Here is a 14,802-nt window from a genome sequence, read left to right as displayed (position 1 = left end):
ACACACACACACACACACACACACACACACACACACACACACACACATGGTTAAGAATACTTGGACTAGGGATTAATATGTCAGATCAAACTGATTAAATTAAAGGCAAAAGAAAGAACACTGGCTTTGCAATCAGAAGAATATGAGTTCAAATCCAGTCTCAGACACTTACTAGCTATATGATTCTGGGCAAATCATTTAACTTCTCTCAGGCTCCATTTCTTCATCTCTAAAAATTTGGGATATAATAGCACCCACATCACAGAGCTGTGAAGGAGTTCAAATGAAATAATACACAGAGTGCTTTGCATACCTTAAAGTGCATTGTACACATGAGTTGGAATGCTGAACTCTGAGCAGAGCTGGTCAGTCAGTTGGGCTGGAGCACAGAGTATGTGAAGAGGAGGAATGTGAAGGCCAGCTGCAGTCAGACTGTGGAACGTGTGGTCTGCCATAAAGCAGAACCTCAATGACATGGTGCATAGCACCAGTCAGTTTTGATGGGGAAAAGTTGCTATCTAAGAAGGGCAGGTTTGAATAGAGCATCAAATTGGGGTGTCTTAGGCTATCAGAAGGCAATATGAGCAAAGTAGGATCTAGAAAAAGTGATTGAGACTAGAGAATGCAGAAGAAATGAAAAATGCACTCAAATTTGAGCACACATGAAGACCAATAGCATAGGATCATAGATTTAGAACTGGAAGGACATTTAGAGGTCATCATATCTGACCCCAATCTTTGACAAATGAGGCAGCTGATGGTCAGAGAAGATAAGTGACTTGCCCAGGGTCACACAGCTGTTACATGAAGGGAGATTTGAACCCTCAGATCTTCCTTACATAAAGTCCATTATTCTATCTATCATAACATGGCGAGTTTCAGTTTCATCCCCTTCATAATTTTGCCCAGAACAAGAATAGTTTAAAGGCCCTGAATTGTCCTACCATTGCATCTTTATTCTGTCATTTCTTCAGTTTATTTTCCCCGATTTGCTCTAGTCCAGGGGTGGGGAACCTGGGACCTCTAGGCCACATGTGGCCCTCCAGGTCCTCAAGTGTAGCCCTTTAAAGTTTGGAGCCAGTCAAAGGCCCTACTTGAGGACCTAGAGGGCCACATGTGGCCTCAAGGCCCCAGGTTCCCCACCCCTGCTAGTCTTTTCTGCCTTGTGTACCAATCACCACCATGAAACATAACTAATCTTTAACTTCTCTTTCTCTGAAGGAGACTCTGAATGAGAAAGAGGTGTTACCAAGAAAGGTGAAAATATTTTCAGACCTATAGTTTCGTAAGAAAAATATATCAAAGACTGAGTTCTACTTGCAAATTATTCTCTCCCTTAAAAAAATGGTTAAAGTTCAAGATTTTTGAAAAATATGGGGATCTGTCAATTATTTTCTGAGATTTTGTATGAACCCAATCAATTATATGAATTAAACAAACATTCTTACTATGTAAAGATAATAGACAAAAATATAAAACCGTCACTGCCCTCAAGGGGTTTATATTCTATGGGATTGGATAAAGATTCTACAATTGACACAAAGATCAAAAAGTACACAGTAATCTGAGGAGGAAGAGGCTATTTACTAGGTGAATAGGGGTTCTGGGACACTAAAATGAGAAGAGAGTAAAATCAACACACATTTATTGATTATATACTGCGTGCAAGCTCACCACAGTAGTTCCCAAGGATACAAAGGAGAATACAGCACAATCTCCTTCCTCAAGAAAAGACAGAATATGAGCAATTAAAGAAATAACAGCCACCCTCCAAAAAAAATCCATTTCTAACTATATAAGAAAACACATTTCCTCCATATTGCTTCAGTTAGTGCTATATCCAAATGAACCCTCAAAAAAAATTACAAAACTTGCTTTAGGGAAAGGGATTGGATTTGAGATTTCATTGTTATGGAGAACTCCTTGGTGAGGAAATTCTCTCTATCAATACAGGTCAGTGTATTCTTTGCAATTCACAGTCTTAAAGAGCTGCCTCACTGAGAGTGACTCCCTCTGGGTCACATAGCCACTATGTCAGAAACAGGACTTGAACACAGATCCTCCTGGCTTTGAGGATGGTTCTTTTATCCACTATGTCATGATTGCAATCATTTAATGACAAGGAAAAAAATTCCAGAGGAGAAGGATTTTTAAGTTCAATAGAGAGAAACCTTTACCCTGGTCTGCCCGCCTTGATCTTTGACCAAGATGAAGATGAGGGCTGCTGCTGAGGTTAGGAGAGACAGAAGCCTTCCTAATCCATAAAAATAAGGAGAAAAGAAAGAAATGTGCTTGTTGCTCCTTTAAGTTAACCCTTTGCCTTTCATTAGGAAGACTAAATTTGTTTCACTTTATACAAAAAATTGTTCCCTAATGGAAAAACCAAGTTGCAACCGTGCTCTAATTGAAGAATTGCTGTACTCTTATCTAGATCCTTCTAGCTCCAGCTGTGAAGCTGATTGATGTTTTTTAAAGCCCCTAAGGAACCTTTTGTTGTAGATATTTTCTGTTCAAAGCAGGGGGGAAAAGTTGGGGAGGGGGGCATTGTGCAAGGAAAACATTTCCCCCTTCATTTTCCTTTCAAAATATGCAAGGAGAAAGGACAGATTAATACATATGGCAGACACAAAGTCAAAATGCTGCTCAATGTCATCCTTTAAAAATTGAAAATGAGTGTCAAGAGAGAATCACTAGAGCATACAGATGTAGGCAGATAAATCACTTTAACATTTGCAACCGTGTGAAGGATTTTTTAGATTTAAAAGTCCCCACATGCTATCCTTCCCATTGATTCTGTCGGAGATAAATTCATTGGCAGAAAAGGCAGCTGTTTCTACTCCCAGATGTGCCGTTGATGTGCAGTATCACCTCACATGTCAGTGCCTAGACAGTGTCTCCCGATCACTGCCTACTTTTCTAAAACACGAAGAATAATGAGATGTCCGTAAAGAGCGCGGTTCCTGGAAACGCAACTCCACATAAATATAGGCATTAATTTTATCAGCATTTCAAAGTGCTAAGAACAACTCAATTACATTAGTAAGAGCAGTAGTGTGCGGCCAATTTTGGTACAATATGGTTCACACTTGTTCTTGATTTTAATCTATAGGAACTGCTGCTCAGGATGAATTGAATCACCTTTCTTCCCCCCTAAGTGTTACCTTATTAAGAGAAAGAACACCATCTCCTGTCTAATTTCAGCTCTGCACGTACCCTAATAGCTCAACTGAGGGACAGCATTAGCCATTATGTAAACTAATTGGGTTAATTCTGCCCTGGGATTTAGGCAAATAATGTAACTGAGATAAACAGAGAGTCACTTATGTGTCCACATGTACACATTTATCTACACTCCTTATTTATACGGCTAAATGCTTAAAACAACATTGGGCAATAAATTTGCCTTTTCTTTCTGATTCTCTTGGCAGGGTTTCTTACATGCTGTACTTTTAAAGAGTGCAGTTTGGTCTCCCCTCAAATAAATAAGAGTGAGGGAAGGAAAAAACTGCAGCTACAAAGTAGTTCTAACCCATTAAACGCAGATGGCCCACAGGGGGTTTAATCATCAGGAGAGAACACACATCATGCTGAAATATAGAGCTGTTTTCTATCACTTGTTACCATTTGAATGTCTGTCCCGGGAAAGTGAATTCAATATATCTTACTGGCCATCAGTTGCCCTCTGAATACTTCTTTTCTCTCTGATGTAGCTCGATTTCTCTTCAGAAGTTACAGAGATGAATGAGCTCTTACCACACGTAGAAGTGAAAGAAAACATTTCTTTCTCCACCAGAACAGATGAAATTCATCATTAGGAGAATGGATTTGACCTTGTAAAGTGGACCAAAGCAATTAACAAACAAACTCCTTTGGGGGAGGCTGCCTTTATCCAAAGACTATCTTGGAAGTGGTTTTAGCTTGTTCTGACTGCTACCTTATGATGACTTTCCTGGTTCTGCCTACCTGAAATAATCGTGAAATATAGAAGGTAAGAATTAAACTCAATTTGAGGTCTCCCACCGCAAGAGAACTTCTATCAGGCAAGTTTGTTTGGGTAGTACGGTTTGGTGTCTATATTGGCCACAGAACTAAGTCAAATGAGTTAGGAAATCACTCAGTTGTGACCAACCCAGGCAAGCCTGTTAGGCCAACAACTCACAGACAGACAAAATGATGTATTTGTCAAATTGATGGTTCACTTTTTAACAAGCTGTTTCATTTTGGAACTGATATAGTTCTACCTTGAAACAAAAAGCAAAGGGGGGCAGCTAGGTGGCGCAGTAGATAAAACACCGGCCCTGAAGTCAGGAGGACCTGAGTTCAAATCCTGCCTCAGATCAAATGCTTGACACTTAATAGCTGTGTGACCCTGGACAAGTCACTTAACTCCAATTGCCTAAAAACAAATCAAACAAAAAAAAAAGAAATAAAAAGTAAGAATCAGGACTGCTTTCTTTTTATATTTCCATCCTCTAGTATATTTATTTATTTTTTTTAATCTTAACTGAATTTTCATCATGTAGGGAGCTCCCATTGAAAAATTTCTACCGCTGCCAAATTGTCACCTTCTCTGTAATTTGTAGTGTCAGATCTGGTTGAGGCCCTGAAAAGGTAGATCGAGTTGCTCCATTATGTGTCAGAGGTAGGATGCCACTGGCTCTCATTTGGGAATCATACAGTCATTAATTCAATCTACATAAAGGGTGTGCTGGAGTTAGCTTTTGCAGGCTTGGGACAACCTAGAGTTAAATTTTCAGCATGAACATTTGCCCCTTACAAATTGGTAAATACTACAAATCAGAGATTGTTTTATTGTTTTGTTGATTTCTAGATTTAAGAAAGTGATGCAGAAAATGTTAATAATGCTGGTTAAACTTAAAAGTGTGTCACACTTTTTTTTTTAAATTTTTGGAGAGTCAGCTAGTAAACATTTACTAGGTTGTAAGTGATCTTAAAGTCAATCAAGTTCAACCTCCTCATTTAACAAATAGGTGATTAAGTCCAGAGAGATTAAGAGATCTGTCCAGGATCACACAGCTATAAAGGGTCTAGGTGGGATATGAATCTAGGTCTTCCTGACTCCACTATACCAGAGGTATCTAACTCCCAGGGAGTTTGCAAGTTGATGCCTACAATACTCCTCAGTGAGACCAGCCAGATTAAAATGTAGCTGGGGAGTGTTTAACAAAATAAATAAAAATACAACACAACACAGATAATGTTAATTTGTGGTTTTCTAAACCAATATGCAGCCCACAGGGATCTGTTTCTATTTAAGTTTGACACCAAGTTACTACATCTTGCTGCCTCTTATCTGTGACTTTCTGTAAACCACTCCTAGGGAACCCATCCAACATTGGGCTATTTTCCAGATTTGTCTGCTATTTCAGAGATACCAGTGCAATACTTATGTTGACTACTCTTGTAATAGGACCACTTCACTTGATTTTCTGTGCATACATGTCCCAGATCATGTCTTTTAAACCATTTCTTTGCAATTCACACAAATGTATCTGATACAAAGTAGAATATAATGGTCTTTTTTTTCTTTAAAGAGCTAAATGCTTTTTGAGTTCTGAGGAAAGATCTTTCCATATTGTTTATTATGGGATCATAGAATTTGATCTGGAAGGACCCTTAGAAGCCATCTAGTTCAAATGCCCCATTTTACATACGTGAAACCTGAATCTCAGAGAGATTTGACTTGTCCAGGGTCACACAGGGTGGAGTGGAAGAGCAGAATTTGAACCATATTGCCTGGCTCCGAATCCAGTGTTTCTTTTGATGTGCCACTCTATTTTTTTTTCCAAAAGAAGTTTTTAGTCAAGTGAGTTATTTTTGAATGACTATGCTACTTAGTCTCCAATTGGTCAGCTATGTGAAGTACGGGCACCACACAGTAAAAGAGCTGTGAGAATGATTGATTTGGCTATTTCACTTGTATATAATGATAGAATCTTATTGACCATTCAGCAATTCAAGTCTTTGTTCCACTTGTATGGCATCTGCCCTGATGGTATAGGAGACAGGGTACTAGACTTGAAGTCAAAAAGTCCTTGTTCAAATTCAGCTTCAGACACTTGCTGTGTGATCCTGAGCAAATGTCTTTACCTCTCAGTGTCTCCCAGGCAGTTCTCTAGGATGTTAAGTTGCCTTATTGGAAGTTCCTTATAACACTGAAATTACAGATCTAGTTCAGCAAATAACATGCCAGGCACTGGGAGTTAAAAGAAAATAAACAAACAAACAAATAATCCTTGACCTCAAGGAGCTTACATTCTGCTAGAAGGAACAAAGATGAATACATTAAATGTAAATGTTGGTATTTCCATCTCCCTAGGGACCTTTTGTGTACAGGGGACAGTATACCCTTGGTTTGGGGGCAATATTTTTTGTAACTACTGTTTTTGGCAAAGAACTTCAGGAAATACTTTCATTGATACTATTGTCTGATAATCAATAGGAAAAATTTTGGTGGGGGCTTGTAAGTAACAGTACCAGAAAACCTGTAGAATCTTGAGGGCAGCAGTAGCCAGCTGCCATCTGGGGACTCAGCCCACCAATGTGAGTGAGTGTGAGTTGGGGCAGTAGTACCAGAGGAAGTGGTATATAAATAAATGCAGAATGTATGACAATACAAGGTAATTTCAGGATGAGGAAACCATTAACAACTCTCACTTTCTCTCTCTCTCTCTCTCTCTTTCTCTCTCTTTCTCTCTTTCTATTTCTATTTCTCTCTGTCTCTCTTTGTTGTTCTGTCTCTGTATCTCTCATTAGAAAAGGTCTTATTTGGGGACTCTAAGAGGCAGAGGTAGGAGGGAGTACATTCCAGAAATAGATGACAGATGGCCAGTATGAGAGCACAGCCATGCAAAATCCAATAGCATATGATAAACCATAAGTAGCTTGGTTTGGCTGAAATGTAGAGCATGAAGGGAAGTAAATTAAGTGGGAGTCATCGTGAAAGGCTTTAAATGTCAGACAAAGAAGTTTGTATTTTATCCTAAAGGCAATATAGCTTTTTAATAAGGACAATGACATGGCCAGACTTGGGTTTTAGGAAAATCACTCTGGGCATTATGTGGATTGGAGAAAGGAGAGACTTGATGCCCAAGAGACCAATTAGGAGCTTTTTTGGCAATAATCCAGGGGAGAGGTGATAAGAGTGTAAACTAGGGTGTGGACCATTTGATATAGAGAAAGAGACTTGGGAGATTGTAGATTTCCAAATATGTATGTTGCCATTTATTTTATTAATTAAAGTAGGAGAAACAGTGTTACTTAGTGGAAATAGCACTGGCCTTGGATCCAGAAAGACATGGGTTCAAGTCCTAATCCTAATACATTCTGGTTATATGACCACTCTCAATTAACCTCTCAGTGCTCTGGGCCATTCTCTAAGACTATAAATTGCAGAGAATGTCCTGACTTGCATTGATAGAGGTCATTTCCTCAACAGAAAGTTCCACATACCCATGAAATTACAAGTCCCCGTCCCTATTAGCAATATATCTGACAGGACACAGTGTTGAAATGATTGATTAGCTAATTCATATGGGACTACATTCAAGTAGTTTTGTTATTGCATTTCAGTTTCCCAGAGGTTACTACCCAACACATCCTTATGTGTGAAAGGAAGTGATGTAACCCCAAACACAACGGGGCCAAAATTGTTCACTATGTTACCCTAGGAAGCACATGGTCTTCCAATCTTAATGATTTGGGTAAATATTATAGAGGGCTGACCCATGTCCCTTTCCCCTCTAAATCAATGGTCCTATGACCTCAGAGATAACCTAATCTTACTTCCTCATTTTCAGTAGAACCAAAGCAACTTGAGAGCAGTGACTGTGGTGTTCTTATCTTTGCATTCCAATGCCTAGGATGATGCCTTGTACATAGCAGTCACTTTATGCACTAATGTTTGATTAAATTTGGTGAATTAAGGGATCATAAGTCCAAGGCGGTGGACCCATATGTCCAAAAGTATTTTCCTTGCCATCCTGCCATCTTGAGAGACATTCACTAGAGTGAAAATATTATACCTTCAGAAGGCCTCTTCTAAAATTCAAAAAGAAAAAGGGGAAAACTGTCCTAAGAGGTCTAGTACATTAACACCTGGTAGCTTTACTTGGGCATACTTTATCAGATTAGTCATATATAACCTACCATAGAAAAAGGCTCTGAGATGGGGTAGTAATGCAGCAATCATGTTTCCTGGGACATGATCAATTTCCAAAAACATACTGCTTTGCTTTGACTGTGAGAAATCAAAAACAAAACACAAAATCTTTTCTTCAGGTCATCAGTTGTATTTCAATATATGATTCGGAAAACATAATAATCACTAACATTTACATAGTGCTTTAAGGTTAGCAAAGCACTGTTCTCATTTGCTCCTTGCAACAAACCCATGAGATAGAGATTATTTTTATTCCCATTTTACAGATGGGTAAACTGAGGCTGAGAGCAGTTACATGACTTGCCCAGGGTCATATAGCTAGTGTGTTTGTGTATATATACATGTGTATATAAATATATATGTATATAAAATCTTCCTAAGTCCCAGTCCAACTCTCTTACCCATTGTGCCACTTAGCAATCTAAGTTACCTGGACAGGGTAAATAGGGCTTTGGCACAGGGTGTCGACAGAGTGTGGGGGTTTGCCTCTTCTCTCTGATTTTTGCTAACTCTTTACTTCATAGTCATCCCGAAGCTGAGACACAACCCCTACTGTCCATCCTAACCCTTGTTGAGGTCTGTTACTACGGTATCCCTCTAGCAGGGGCTTCCTCCTCCACTATCCCAGAAAGCAGGGCTTTCTAGGGCATAGGCCTACTCCTCATTGTATAAGTGCATCAGTCATGAGACTGTCCTCTTGACTGTCTCTAACCTCATTTGAATTTCCCTCAGGCATAGTTTTGGCTATTTATAGCTATGGAACCTGAGATTGGAAATCCAATGGATAGAATACTGGACTTGGAGTCAGAAAGACATGAGTTCAGATCTTGTCTCAGATCCTAACTAGTCATGTGACTATGGGTAAATCATTTCTCCCCTAGTGCTTCAGTTTCCTCAACTGTATAAGGAGTGAATTGGACTCAATGGGCTTTAACTTTAAATCAATGATCCTATGATCTTCTAAGAAGCCTAGGTGGGCTCTTTATTTAATTTAAAACTATTTTTATTGATACATCTGTTATTTCATTACCTATATTTCCTAATGGATTCCTCCTCCTCTCTACCTTTCTGACAGCAATCACAAGGATGGGGAAAATAAATGATGGGTGACAGTTACAAAGAGACAAATTTAAGTCTGATATTAGTAAAAATTTTCTAGAAAATTAGAACTATATAGGAATGTAATGGATCACCTTAGGACTTATTTGGTTCTCCTTCTTTGGAAGTCTGCAAGCTACTGCTGGATAATAAATCATTAGGTGCATGATAGTGGGGATTCCTTTTCAGTAAAGGTTGGGCGAGACAGTTGCTGAGGTCCCTTCCATCTCTGAAATTCTGTGGTTTGGCTCTGACTAGCGTATTGATCTCTTGACTCCCTACACACATCCCAATACGTGGATTCTGACCATGATAATTTCTAATCTGAGCCTGGTAATTGAGGAATTTAGTCAGCATGTACCTAGTCCTTAACCTCCCCTATCCTTGCTTCCTCAAACTTCCCCAACTGGTAATCATTAACTCCCTCAATCAGGGTTTATCTCTTCAAATTCTGTGCCACCCTTAACTGGGCCCCAGGTCAAGAATATCAAAGGAACTAATGGAAAAAAATGTAAAGGAAGGAGGTTTAGCAGGATCAGATCTTAAACTATATTATAAGGCAGCAATTATCAAAACTATCTGGTACTTGCTAAGAAATGGAAAAGTAGAGCAATAGAACAGAGTAGACATGATATACAGCAGCAAACACCTTTAGTAACCTAATGTTTGACAAGGGTAAAGACAGGTTTTGGGGATAAGAATTCATTATTTGTTAAAAAATTATTGGGAAAGCTGGAAAGCAGTCAGGCAGAAATTGGTCATAGACCAATATCTTAACACCATTTACCAAAATAAGCTCAAAATGGATACATGACCTAGATATAAAGGGAGATATTACAAGAATATCTGAAGAACATGGAACATATTACCTATCAGACTTATGGACAAGTGAACAATATATGAACAAATGAGATAGTGTTGTGAGGTGCAAAATGGATAACTTTGATTACATTAACTTAAAAAGGGTTTTCTACAAGTAAAACAAATATAGCCAAGATCAGAAGGAAAGCAGAAAACTGGGGGAAAAAATTTATAGACGGTTCCTCAGACATAAGTCTCATATCTCAAATATGTAAAGAACTTTGTCAAATCTATAAGAATGTGAGTCATTCGTCAATTGATAATGGTCAAAGGATATGAATAGGTAGTTTTCCAATGAAGAAATCAAAATAATTTTAATCATATGAAAAAATTATCTAAATCATTATTGATTAGAGAAATGCAAATGAAAACAACCTTGAGACGTTATTTTACATCTATCAGATTGGCCAAAAGGATAGAAGAGGAAATTGACAAATATTGGAGGAGATGTGGAAAAACTAGGACCTTAATTTATTGTTGGTGCTACTGTGAACTGATCCAACCATTTTGGAGAGAGAGATTTGGAATTATGCCCAAAGAGCTATGAAACTGCCTATACCCTTTGACCCAGCCATACCACTATTAGGTCTGTCTCCCAAGAAGATTAGGGAAAAAGAAAAAGAACTTATATATTCTAAAATATTTATAGCAGCTCTCTTTGTGGTAGCAAAGAACTGGAAATTGTGGAGATGCTCGTCAGTTGGGGAATGGTTAAATGAATTGTGGTATATGTTCATGATGAAACATTACTCTGCTATAAGAAACGATTTTAGAAAAGCATGGAGAAACCTCCACGGAATAATGAAGAGTGAAATGAGCAGAACCAAGAGAACATTGTATACAGTAACAGCAGTATTGTTTTAAGAACAACTTTGAGTGACCAAGTCATTCTATTATAAATATCAACTACAAAGATCCTATGAAGGATGATGCTGTTTGAATCCAGAAAAAGAACTGACATATATATATGTGTGTGTGTGTGTGTGTGTGTGTATGCATGTATGTGTATATATGTATGTATATATAATATATATGTGTGCATATGTATATGTGTATGTATATGCACACATGCAGATTTGTGTCTAATGGTATATACACACATATAAAATGGTATACACACAGAGATTTGTGTCTAATAGTAGCCATCTTGAAGTGGGGGGGAGGGAAAAAAAGAAAGTTGCATGACAACTTTTTATATATTTGAGAGGAATAGCAAGTTGTACATAATGGATCTGCATTTTCAAGTGCAATCCTGTTTTTCTATCCCACTTTGTTATGGAAATGCTTGTTTTATTTCTTAAGTTCAGAATAAAATAAATAATTAAAAAAAAACCTGGGCCCCAAATCCGAAAACCCTTGCTCACCCAGCCTCAGTTAACCTCTTGTGACATATGGAGTCAGCTTTGATAGTGGAAGATGAAATGGAAAGGTCTGGAGCTAGCAAGGCAGTGTAGTGAATAGAGCATTGAACGTCGAGTTAGGAAGACCTAGGTTTCAAATTCCATGTGAGATATTTACTAGTGAAGAGCACCTGGGCAAGTCACTTAATCTCATTAGTTTTCAGACTCTTCTGTCAAATGAGGTAGGTTAGACCTCATGACCTCTAAGTGTCCTTCTCCCTCTAAATCTATGATTCTACGAAATTATAACGCATTGGTGTCAAAGTCCAATAGAAACAGAAGCCACTAATCCTTACAGAAAGAACCCCCTAGTCTGTACATTGACTTAGTTTTAAAATGTAATGTTATCTATATTTTCTTGTATTTTTGTTTATTTTGTTAAATATTTCCCAATTATAGTTTAATCTGGTTTGGGCCAAACTCAGGAATGTTGCTGGCTACAGGTTTGATATCTCTGCTACAAGTTACAGAGAGTCAAGTTTTTATTTGATATGAGGAAAAACTGCCTAACGATTAGAACTATTTGATAATAGAATGGACTGCTTCAGGAAAAGTCATGGTTCTTCTGACATTGGAAAAATTCAATCAGAGGTTGGAGGAGAACTTGCATATTTTAGGGAAGGAATTTTTTAATTTATAGGACTAGAAGACCATTGAGGTCTCTACCCGCTCTAAAAAGCTCTATGCTTCCATGACCTCTGGGAGATGCCCAGTAAGGGAAGGCATGTGTCTATGCGTATTTCTGTATATGCTTTGTGTATGTGTATGCAGGAAGCCAGGGTACCACATCAGGACCCTGAATATTTGAGTGGAAGGTGAGTGATCCTTAAAACACCAATGAGGTTGGAGGCAATATAGTACAATGGAAAGTGTGCTTTCAGAGGTCCTGGGTTCAAATCCACTATCTGCAACGTATTATGTAACGTTTGTTTAAGTGACTTGGTCTCTCTAGGTCTCAGTTATCCCTCCTGTAAATAACATGGAATTGATGGTGGCACAGTAGATATAGCACCTAGAGCACTGGGACTGGAGTCAGGAGGACTCATTTTCCAGAGTTCAAATCTGACCTCAGACACTGACTAGCTGTGTGACCCTGGCAAAGTCACTTAACCGTGTTTGCCTCAGTTTTCTAATGTGGAAAATGAGCTGGAGAAAGAAATGGCAAACCACTCCGATATCTTTGCCAAGAAAACCCCAAACAGGGTCACGAAGAGTTGGAGGTGACTGAAAATGACTGAACAAAAAGGCCTCTAAGATTTCTTATAACTCTACAATCCTATGGAGTCCTTGGACTCCATAGGACCTTGGAGTCCTATCATGGTCCACCTAATAAATTTGCAGAAAGTCAGCTCTGGTTAACTTACCTGGAAATTTCTACTTGTACTTTCTTGACATCTTTCCATCTAATTTGCCAAATTCATCAATTAAGAACTAGGTTTGAATATGATATGATATGTTCCCTACCATTGGGAACATTAGGAAATAGACCACTTGAGGTCAAGGTAACACCAAAGCGAATGCTCTGATTATTTAAAAGAACCCTATTATAAGAGTCCTAGTAATTTCACAGCTTTCTGAACTGAAAGTCCTCCACTTTTAAGAGAGAAAAAAGCTCAAAGTGGGTTTTAGTGACCTGTAAAAAAAAATACTGAAAAACATTCCTCAAGAAAAGACCGACATCTTAACAAAGCCTCTGAAATGTTGGCTGAAAAACGGTTCATAGAGGTGAGGATGACTGAATTATAGGAGCAGAGATCCTGAGAGAGAAGAAACCTAAGGAGTCATCTAGATCAATGTCCTCAATTCATGTACAAGGAAACTTAGGCCTGAAAAAATTTAAATGACTTTCCCAAAGTTGTATGGATAGTAAGTGGCAGAGTCCAGATTTAAGCTCTAGTCCAGGGGGTGGGGAACCTGCAGGCTCAAGGCCACATATGGCTTCCAGGCTGCAGGTTCCTCATACCTGCCCACTTCACTTCAATGCTCTAAAACTCTGCTTAAAGATATGATAAAGGAAGCTTTCTTGCTAGCCCAAGGCACTCTCAGGGCTAAGAATCTAAAATCTTGAATATCCATCAATTGGAAAAATGGTTCTAGGGTCATTGATCCAGAGAGAAGAGGACCTTAGAAGTCATTGAGTTCAACCCCCTCATTTTAGAGGGGAGGAAACCGTAGCCCAGAGAAATGAAACAGCTTGGACAAAGTCACAGGGATAGTAGCAGAGCTGGGATTCAAACCCAGGTCTTCTGATTCCTAATTCATCTCTTATTGCTGTACACTGAACTGAATCATCTGAAATGATTTGTGAAGTTGGAGAAGAATTACTATTAACTCCCTCTTTGCTTGTCATCAGCTTATGATGGCATTTCCCCTTTCATTTATTAAGTGCTAGGGCTCTTTTTAAGCTATTTCCTGTGGTGTGGTTATATGAGGCAGTAGAGAGAACCCTGAAAGGGAAATCAGAAGATCTGGCTGCTGGTAACAGCTTTGCTCGTACCTATATACTAAGTAAATACAGACTAATTTTTTTGAGGGGAGGGGAGGGGAGGTATAGGAGACACTATCAATCAATCAAAAAGCATTTATTAAGCACTTACTGTGTTCTAGGTTCAATGAACAGAACAATAACTATTTGCAAAGTATTTACCTTCTAAGGAAAAAGACAAGAAGCTTCCAAAATCAGAAAAGACTTCGTGTTAAAGCTTAAAATGAGCTTTGGATGGGGTTTAGGATTATTCAAAGAAAAGAGAAAGCATTCCTTAAATACAAATGTCCCTTTGGATGGTTGCATCATAACACAATGGAAAGAGTAGTGGAAGGGAAGTCGGAAGACCTGAATTCGAATTCTATCTCTGCCATTTAATACATGTGGAATCTTGGGCAGGTTATCTACCTTCTCTAGTCCTCAGTTTCCTTATTTGTAAGATAAATGGGGTTGGACTAGATTGACCTCTTAGATTCCTGTCAACTCGAGGTCTATGATCCTTTGTAAAAATTTGGATTCTTGAGGGCAGCTAGCTGGCTCAGTGGATAGAGTACCCACCCTGAAGTCAGGAGGACCTGAGTTCAAATCAGAACTCAGACCAAATACTTGGCACTTACTAGCTGTGTGACCCTGGGCAAGTCACTTAACCCCAATTGCCTAAAAAAAAGAATGATTTCTTCTAGCAATCTAGTCCTACAAGAAACTATTATTTTAGGGTGGCTTCTGCATTCTGAAACATAATAAAAAAAAATACATAGTCATTGAATGAGGGAGCC

This window comes from Vombatus ursinus, unplaced genomic scaffold (assembly GCF_900497805.2).
Source record: "Vombatus ursinus unplaced genomic scaffold, bare-nosed wombat genome assembly UNPS02014874.1, whole genome shotgun sequence".
Taxonomy (NCBI): Eukaryota; Metazoa; Chordata; class Mammalia; order Diprotodontia; family Vombatidae; genus Vombatus; species Vombatus ursinus.
This window is presented reverse-complemented; position numbering follows the sequence as displayed.